This window comes from Myotis lucifugus, unplaced genomic scaffold, assembly GCF_000147115.1.
Source record: "Myotis lucifugus unplaced genomic scaffold, Myoluc2.0 scaffold_126, whole genome shotgun sequence".
In the NCBI taxonomy this organism is placed as follows: Eukaryota; Metazoa; Chordata; class Mammalia; order Chiroptera; family Vespertilionidae; genus Myotis; species Myotis lucifugus.
Genome location: NW_005871174.1, coordinates 2307835 through 2318099, shown reverse-complemented (window position 1 = coordinate 2318099; position 10265 = coordinate 2307835).

Here is a 10265-nt window from a genome sequence, read left to right as displayed (position 1 = left end):
CAACATTTTTTTGTACTTTAGTACGAGGTTCGGTTTTTCTTCCTTCTTTCTTCATTTTTTTTTCCTTTGGTATTATTAAATACAAAGTATATGTTCTTGACAAAGTAATGGAAAGAAACTGTACTCCCGAGTTAGCAGAAGTAAGATTGCTGTTGGAAACCTTTAACTCCAAATTCTCTGACTTTCATGTGAATGGAATTTCGACTCTAATGCAGCATTAATGGGGTTTTGCACTGAATAGCCTTTTGGGGGTTGATTCGCCTTTTAGAAAAGCTGGTGTTTGACTGCATGTTCAAACACGACATGTATTCTTATGAGCGATGTGAGATTCAAATAAACACAACGAGTGCGTTCATTTTGATGACCTCCCCATCACACATTCAAATAAACACAAATGTTCTCAAATGTATAAAAGCAGCTGTGTTTATGTCAACGTGCAAAGCACCAGATATATACATTCAGATTCGCTCGTCTTTCTGGAACCATGTACCTCCGCTCATCGTTAAAAATTTAGTGGAAAATCATGCATGGGGCATGTGTAATGTGCAATTTTCAACCATACACACAACTCTAAACAAATTTTCTTCAAGTATGTTACTGACATTTGTTCTAATTGAAGATGAAGCCTGGAGAAACTTTGAAGTTTTAAAAAACAAAACAAAGCAAAATGCAAGTTGCTACCAGAGGGCACTAGTGCATCTAAAATATTCTGGCAGCGTGGTAAGTCACCTTCCCTGATATTGGGAACAACCTTCTCCGCCTTCCCCTTCTGTTCCTTCTCTCTCTTTTCTCTTCTCTTCTCCCCTTTCCTCTCCTCTCCTCGCCTCTCTCTTCTTTCCTTCCTTTCGTAGGTTCAACAAAACCACGCCAAGTTCTCCTCCTCCTCCTTCTTCCCTCCCTTTCTTTCTTCGTTCCTTCCAAGCAGAGCCATGCAAAATGCCTGCTCAAGAGTTAGGCTTTTTTCCTTGTTTGCTTTAAATTTCATAAATGTGAGGCATGACAAATCTTCTCTTCAGAACCTCAGCTGGAACAGCTCAGGCATTAATGCCGGGTTAAGCTGTACTTTCTGGGTAAGAAGCAACTCTGGCTTTGTGTGTCAGACTAAAACAACACTTCCATCTCATGTTTCTTCTAATGTAAGAACAGCCCGCTGGTCTCCAGGAAGATCCCCAGCCTCCATTTTGCTGGCCGACACCAGTCAATAGAAAAAAAATAACACTTCAAGTTGACTGAGAACTACTATGTGCCAGGGATGTTCTCAGCATTTCAAATGTTTTATCTCACTTAATTCTCGACCACCTTCTGAGGTAGGTACTGTCACTAACCTCATTTTACATGAGGTTGCAAAATCAGTAGGTGGTAGTCACTTGGGCATGCAGGCTTTAGGCCACATGGGTTTTGGTTTTGTTTTTCTTAAATGTATTTTTACTAGAGGCCCGGTGCATGAAAATTCATGCACTGGAGAAGGGGGGTCCCTCAGCCCGGCCTGCCCCCTCTCACAGTCCGGGAGCCCTCAGGGGCAGGAGGCAACTCAGTGATCAGGGGAAGGCGACACCCCCATCACACCTCCGCTGCTGCCACTGCCAGCAGTGCAAGCCTCGGCTAGCCCTGGTTACCTGAACATTGGGCGGCCCTGAGTGACTGGGCAGCTACCATCCAAGGCTTGCCTGCACCTGGGGCCGGCTCTGAGCAGCTGGGCAGCTGCCATCCAAGGCTTGCCTGTGCCTCAGGCTGGCCCTGGGTGGCTGGGGGGCTGAAGGGACTGGGGGACTCCAGAGGCAGGCCCTCGGAGTGTCCAGACCCGCCTGGGGGTGGGCCCAGCCATGCTGCATGCCTGCTGCCCTGGTGGGGCTGAGGGGACTGGGCACCGCCATCTTGTGGCTGTGGGCATCGCCATCTTTGAGGGCGTGGCAGTCAATTAGCATACTCCCTCTATATTGGCTGTGGGCACTGCCATCTTTGTGAGCACGTGATGGTAATTAGCATATTCCCTCTTTATTAGATAGGATTGATTTCAGAAAGGGAGAGGGAGGGAGAGATATATACATATACCCCACCAGGGATCGTGCCCACAACCCAGGCATATGCCCTGTCTGGGAATCGAACCATGACCTCCTGGTTCATAGGTTGATGCTCAACCACTGGGCCACACTGGCTGGGCAGGCCTCATGGTTTTTAAGAGAAGCTGTAAATCCAAGTATTTACTAGTAATATCCCAATTTTAAATGTTAGCAGAAAATTCAAATTTTTAAGAAACTCTGTCAGCTAAACAACTCACATCTGGTAGCTGGACCAAGACCCCGAGCTGGCAGGTTGCCTCCTCCCATTTGAGGTCCTGTCTCTAGCTTGTTAGTGTTAGAAATCTACCACTGATAACGAATCAGATGAATAGAAAGAAAGACTTTGGAGGCAGAGAAGTCATATTCACATCTGATTGCTATCGATTCCCAGCTAAATGACCTTGAGCAAGTTATTTCCATTCTCTGAGCTTCAGTTTCCTCACCTGCAAAACAGAGATCTTTTTTGTTTTAGGAGAAGTATTAGGAGAATCACACAATCCTCATAGTTCTTATGAAGTATTTGTATGAAACATTTTGTAAACTCTAGGCATCATACAATTAGAAACTAACATTGATCTTACCATCTCCTTACATCTGAACATGAACAGAAGTCTCTGCACGTTTACTGAGTGTCAGATATTGTGCCAACACGTTGACTTACAGAGTTTTCAGTCAAAATGACAGTATCCCTACTTTATAGATGAGGACCCTGAGGCTCAGAAAGTTTAAGGAAATTGCCCAAGGGTGTAAAACTAGTAAGAAGTGCAACTGAAATTCACACAGTTGTGTTTGACTCCAAAAATCTGTGATTGGTTGTTTTCCCCCTCATGGATAGCACATAATATATGAAGCTTCTATCAGGCATTTCTCTTTTCCTGGGAACCAGTTTATAAGAAGTTTATAAAACTTGTCTAGGGTCCTACTAGAATAAGGTGTAAGGTCAGCAACTGTTGATGAGGAAAGGAAGATGAGCACAATCCAGGGCCCAGGCTGGACTGAGCCCCGCAGTGGCCACCTCCCCGTGCTGGGCCCAGGGATGCTAGATGCCTGAGAAGTACAGGAGAGCTCTGCCACGCCTGCCACAACCTCACCCTTCCTCGTGGGAACAGGCCTCCCGGGGCCAGCTTCTGCCCTGCTGTCTGCCATGCATTTGGCTGAGCTGTCGAGGCCTGTGCTAATGGCCCCGTGTTGGGTACTCAGGCGAGTGTGCATTTGCTAGTGCTCTAGGGCTCACTAGCCCACAGATAAAAGTCACATCCACATATACTGGCTTCATCAGTCTGAGAGCAACATTTGGACCCCTGTCTGCCTCTCCCTTTGTAGCTATTTCTCAGTTGGTTCTGAACTCAGGCAAGGAAAAGGGGTGCTATCTTGTGGTCCCCTTAAGTCCCAGCACAAAGATGAGAGGATGGGAGAAAAAAAGAGTGACCCCTCTTCACTGCTGGGTGTCTCTTGCCTGGGTAGTCCACCTTCCCGGCCACCTCTGAGTGCAAAATTTCCCCTTGACCTGAGAAACTTGAAGGCTGAGAAGATCCATTTCCAGAAGGCAAGGCCAGGCAGCTCCCTGCGCACGCCCCAGGGTCTATGGTAACCTGCTGACAACGATTGGCTCTTAGTAACAGTCATTTGGCTGAGGGCATCTCCTTTGGGTAAGACCTTTATAGGCTGGGGGTTCTTTTTATGGAGTTCAGTGACCCGTGGGGGAGGGGCAGGGCCCTTCCAACTAATTTCTGTTAAAGCTCCAGTTCTGATTTTCTTCCAGTCATTAAAGAGGAGAGAAATTTAACATGGCGGGTGTAACAAATACCCAGCCCCATGGAATTATAGGATGGATGGTTTCCCCAGCAGGTTCAACGGTAGTAACGATAACAATAATCAATACAAATTAGAGACATGCTTCTGTTTTAATGCACTTAGTAACCAGATCTCTTGTCCTCACATAGGTCTAAAAAGAGAACTGTGTCCTCCTAACTGATCGAGTGCTGTTATGAAGGAGGTATCAATGTGTGCATGCACGTGCGTCCATGCAGTGTGTGTGTGTGTGTGTGTGTGTGTGTGTGTTCTCTTTTCTCTTAGGGATTCTACAGCTTCCTTCATTCTTCGCCTCTCTCATATTACAGAAAGAAGGTAATTTTTCCTGGCCATTTACTAAAGCTCATTAAAGACTGGAGAGAACAAACAATGCTACTCCTCAGAGACTACCATTCAAAGTCACTCTACAATTCTCTGTTCTAATACTTGAGACAAATTAATTATTCCTTAGTGAAAAGTGTATAATTCCTATTCTTCATTTTTGGGGGGTGGGGAATAATAATGGGAAGTTTATATCTGAGTGCAAAGCTGTCTATGCTGAAGGGAAATGAGGGGGAAAAAAATGTGTGTTCTGAGAGGAGTAAAAGCAATTATCCTAATAATAATTCTAAGAATATTAATGTCTTTTTAAAATAGATTGACTTCGGATAAACACAGAGGTTGAAGCAATGGGAGGCTGGTTTATTTATTAATCATTCCAATCGCGCATTCTTCTAAATGAACAACTGCACGATCAACTTTGCCAGCACATATTAAATTTGGTTAAACAGCAACTTGCAAATGTCTCAAAACTTCTGTAACCAGAGACTAATTGGTTTAACACATTTAAAATGTTAGATTGATGTAAAGTCCTACATATGAAACTTCAAAGGGGAAAAGCTCTCGAGAGTTCCTCCTTGTAAAGACTGCACGCTGGAAACGAGATGGGGACAGCTCTCATTCTCCATTCTGCTGTTTTGTTTTGTTTTTAAATCCAAGGCAGGCTCTGGGCCCGGGCCCGCATCCTCGGCACTGTGTCAGTCATCTGCAGAGCAGCCAGTATCTGACTGGGGGGACTGTAAGGCGATGGCTAAGAAAGGCCTAGTGTTTCCCTTTCATCTCTATTAATTAATCCTGGCTCCATTCGCCCGGAGTACGTTGCTGTTGACATCACCTTTTCCTTACACTTTAAAGAGTCCCAAGAGAGATCGACTGCAGAACAAAACTGGACAAAGAGTACATTTGGTAACCATTTTATTTCTCAATTACCAACCTAAACGTATGGAAAAGATTTGCGCGCTATCCGATTTACACAACAATTATGCTTCAAAAGTTTAGAAATAAATAACTTTTTTTTTTCTTGGACTCATTAGTTCGTCTACCAATTGTAATTGGTGTCAACTAACGAGTTTGCTCCATGGCTTGCCCTTAATTACTGATAAAAGCTAAATTGCAACTCTAGCCAATCAGAAACTAGTTTATTCATGAGAGTATAGTATTCTTTTAAAAGCTCTATTTGTCCTAATAAGTGGTTTTGTGTTTGGCTGAAACCTTCCATAAGCCCCCTTAACATAAGCAAAGGACTCTTAATAACTATATACAGTGAAGGAATATCATTACTGCCCTCATTCAAACAAATGAAACAAAGGGAACGTTTTATAAATTTTAAATGTATACATCACGGTTTTACCAAACGCTGAAATCCCATCCATCTGGTGGGAAGTAGATATTAGGAACCTTAAGACAGATTTTGAAAATTTGTTTCCTCTTCCAAAGTCTAATCCCCCCACCCCCTCCCCAAAGTATCCCCAGCCTTCTGAAACAGGCGGTTAGAAATAGGAGAAACCTAATAGTCACGAGGCATGTTAGATCCTAATGGTATAAACAAGGTTTGGTTTGGCTCAGGCCAAAACCCCACATTAAAAACAATAGACGTTCTGGAAACAAGAGTGTTAAGAGCTAGAGCATGGAGGAATCATGTGCCAGGGAGGCCTCGCAAGGGCAAAAGCCTAATTGCAGGACTCGTCATCCTAAGACAGCCCTCATGGTTGTTGTTTTCAGAAAATAAAACAAAGCTCTTCAGGATTACTAGAAATTCTGAAGACAGGTTCCCCCTCATAATAATTAGGATGCTTTTGGTTACAGTGATCAGAAAGCCCAGTTAACGTAGGTAGCATAACAGGGTATTTGTTTCCTCACAGAACAAGAAGTCAGAGATCAGAAGTTTCTGGTTTGATTAATTCAGGAACCACCAACATTATTCAAGACACGGGTCCTTGTTATTTTTCCACCACTCCCTTTGCCTCAGTCAGTGTATTGGTGACCCCCCTGATGGTCACAAGAGGCTAAGGCAGGTCCAGGCATCTCATCCTCAAATAGCAGCTAAAGGCAGAAGAGATACAGCTTTCCCCAAAGTACCCAGAGCTAACCTCCTCTAACACCTTATTGGCCAAAACTGGGCCACATGCCCACTCCTAAACCAATCACTGGCAAGGACTGCCTCAGGCTTAGACCAATCACAGTTCATCTCAGAGGCTATGGTACCGGTTCCAGGTTCCTGTAAAGCGCTTGGCACCTGGCTACCGGAACACATTTCACTAGAGAGGAGAAAGGGCATGGCAGTGAACGATTTGTTGTCAAGGTAAACAACAGTGTGTGTCAAACACTTAAAGAGATTATTATTGCAAGGTAACCATTTTCAGTGACTTTAGTCAAAAGTGAAGGATGAATGAGAGCGTGAATCCAGAAGAAAAAGTTGAGCATGCGGGGAGGGGGGCGGGATGCTAGTCTGTTGTAATTCTCACATCACCCCTCAATAAAGGGGAGCATATCCAGGCATCGGCAGCGGGTGTAGACAGCCAGGTGATGAGGTGGAGGGAGTGCAACCTGGGACCAGGGTAGTCTCTGCCTCTAACTGGAGGGTGATCTCTACTGCATCCTGGACCTGAGCTCCCTTACTGACCTCACTATGAGATGTGGGGGGGGGACCAGAGAACCCCTAATATCCCTTCTCATTCTGGAATTTGATAGATCTTCCCCCTTTCCCTGCCATCTGGCACATCTCCTTTGTCTCTGTTCTTCAGCTGATAGAAATGGCATGCCAACGTTCTCCTCCTGCTTTCAAATACTCCTTACCTGCTAACTCTTTCTCCTCAGACTGAATTAACAGAGCCCCAAGGGCAAGAGACCGCTGTGTGTTTTGCAGTCTCTTGTATTCATTGAGCTATTATTTACTGAGGACCCAGTGCTATGCCCTCACACATAGTACTCTATCATTATTTCCTTATTGGTCTTGCTCCAGCAGCCTTTAGTGTCTGCAGATTTTCTTTAGAGAGACAAAGTAGTATTTATTATTATTATTATCATTAATAGTAGTAGTAGTAATAGTAGTAGTAGTATGAGGCCAGGCCTAGTCCCACAGGCACAATTCTGTGAATAAGGCAGCATTCCCTGCTTCCCATCACCAACCACTCATTTTATAAGCACAACTGCTATATATGACAGCAGAGTGAGAGGAAGTAAGAGAGGCTAGTTCCTATAACCTGCCTTGGTCTTAGAGACAAATGACAATTTAATGTTTTACTTGAAGGAACATTATAAAGGCATGTGAGAGGGGTTTCACATGAGAATGAAGAAAGAGAAGCTGAGGGATACAGAAATGTGAGGCTCATGTGATAATTCTCTTGGGCAAATATTTTTTTAAAATCTCTAACATCATTTTTCCTCAAAACTTGGACAGTAGTACCTTTTAGCTTTTGTGTGACCAATGTGTGTTTACTCTTCTAAGGTTGACAAGCAGGTGGCTCTAGTATTTTAAAAGGGAAAAAGCTATGCAGACAATTCCTTTTTCACTTGGAAGCATCTTTATTCAGTTTTAGAAGTCTTTGGTGTATAGGGCTTCTTGAAGACGGGAGTGATTATTCTGTGATTAAAAATATACAAATGCTTGAGCATCAGTTCAGCTTAGGATCAATGGCAACAGCAAAAAGAGCACCAGATAGCTTTGCCACATGTGCCAAATGTGGTACCAGCTCCAACTGTGATGAGGTGTAGGGTTTTTATGGGAAAATAAAAAGCATTATGGCAGACACTGTTTATTGCCCAAACAATAACCATCTTCCTGCTCCTAGTTCTCTGCTAATGTGGTCCCAATTTTTAAGCCAGAGATCCATTGATTCCAGGCAAGGTGTTTCTTTCTCCCAGACCAGGATTCGATCATGATTGGTCTAGGGCTGAGCATAGAACCTTGTTTTATTCAATGAGACATAAGGAGGAAGGAAGTTCACTGGGCCCTCTTTTCCCAATAAAGACATCTTGCCAAATCAGTCATCTATTTACAATCATCATCTTAGCTTCTCAGCACCATTTTAAGGTCTTACTCCTGTCCTCCTTTGGGACATTGTATTCATATGGTCTCTGGTTTTCCTCCCACTTTGTTGCCTCCTGCTTTTCAGGTCCTACACTGGCTCTTCCATCTCTTCATGACCATAGGGCTCAATCATTGGCCCTTTTTGTATCACTCGCTATGGTCTCATTCATGGTTTTAATAGCTTCTTATATCGATAACTTCTTTCTACAGCTCAGACTGCTCCCATAAGCCCCAGAGGTAAATATCTAACTGACTTCTCAAGTTTACCACATGGATGTTAAATGGAGATTTCAACCTTATTATTATGTTTAGGTCCAAAAGAGAACCTTGATTTAACCCATAATCCTGCCTCTTTCCCAGCTCTCCCCGTTTTAGGAAAGGGCAACCAGCATTCTAGCTCATGCCAGAAAACTAGAGATCATCCTTATTTTGTTCTTTCTCTCCAGTTCCCCACAGATTGAATCAGCTATGTTCTTAACACTACCTGTAAGGTATATCTGGAATCCTACACTTCTCACCATTCCCACCACTCACCACACCAACTTTTTCTTGCACTGCAGTAATTTCTTTATTACTCTCTCACTTCTACTTTTGTCTCCTGTGTCAGTTAGAATTGATTCCAACTCTATATTTTAAAAATTAACAGTGGCCTAAACAACGTAAGGTTATTTCTCTCTCTCTCACTTTAAGTTTGGAAGTAACTATTCCAGCTTCCGGCATGTTTGGGCAACTTCATAGTGTCATCAGAGACCCACCTTTCACCAAGGTTTCTATCTTTCTGCTCCATCATCTCAGTAAAAGTCTTCAGATTGGTACATTACTTCCAACCTCAAGTTTATCTCATGGTGAAACTTTAGCCATTATGTCTACATTTCAGGTCCCTGCCTAGTTGAATCAGCTCTCTTTAAGCACTTTCCTAAAAGTCCTATCTGCACTTTTTATTTGCCACATTTTAGTCACATGGTCCATGGAGCTGCAAGGGAAGTTTGGGAATTATAGTCTTTTATTCTAGGCAGCAATACATACAGTTTAATTTGGGGGTTCTATTTCTAAGAGGAAGGAGAGAGAGTATCCCAGGGTAAACTTGTAGTGATTTTGCCATACATCTCTTTCATCAATTCTTCCCCACGAGCCAGCCAATTTAAAACAAAATCTGATTACGACATCACTCAGTTTAACACTCCAATAGCTTCCCATTGTGCTCAGATTAAAATCTAATGGTTCTGTCTCTCTCCGGCATCATCTGCTACACATTCTGTTCCTACTGCTCCATGCTAGCAATGCCAGCTTACGTTGAGTATACCAGGCTTATTCCCACCCCAGAGCCTTTGCAATTGCTGGTTTTGCTGCCTGAAATGTGCTTCCTTCAAACCTTGACATGTCTCAGAACTCACTTCATTCAGGTAGTCTTGCCTGGTTTCCTGATGTCACTCTATAAACTGATTGACTGTAGGGCTATGATCACATTTCATAGTGCTTAGAAAATCTTACTTTTTGCATATCGACCAATATCATATCAAATACACCCACAATAAATACAATTTGAGTGTTCTTATACATATAAGCATTGAATTATATTGCAAGTGTCAAGTTAATCAGTTACCTTTGTGAACATTTTTCAGTTTTGTTTTGCACTTTGGAGCCACTAAACTTTTTACTCCACGTATCTAACTATTTTTTTTATATAAACTCAAAAACTTATATCCACAGAGCATTGTGTCATAGGGCATATTGGGTAAAACTTCCCTGTAGGGCTGTAAGTTTTACCCCAAGCAACACACTGAAATTGTTCTGGCTATAGACACTTCCTCCATTTTTAAGGCATCATAATGAAAAGACTTATAATAAAAATTTTACAACTGATGTTACTTCTACTATGACAGTCTGATTATTAAATAATGGTTTAGAATAGGGTTTGTCAGCCTCAAACACTATTGATATTTTGGGTAGGATAATTCTTTGTGTAGGGGATTTTCTTATGCCTTTATGTGATGTTTAGAACCATCCCTGGTCTCTATCAACTCAAGCCAGTAGTGGATTCTCTG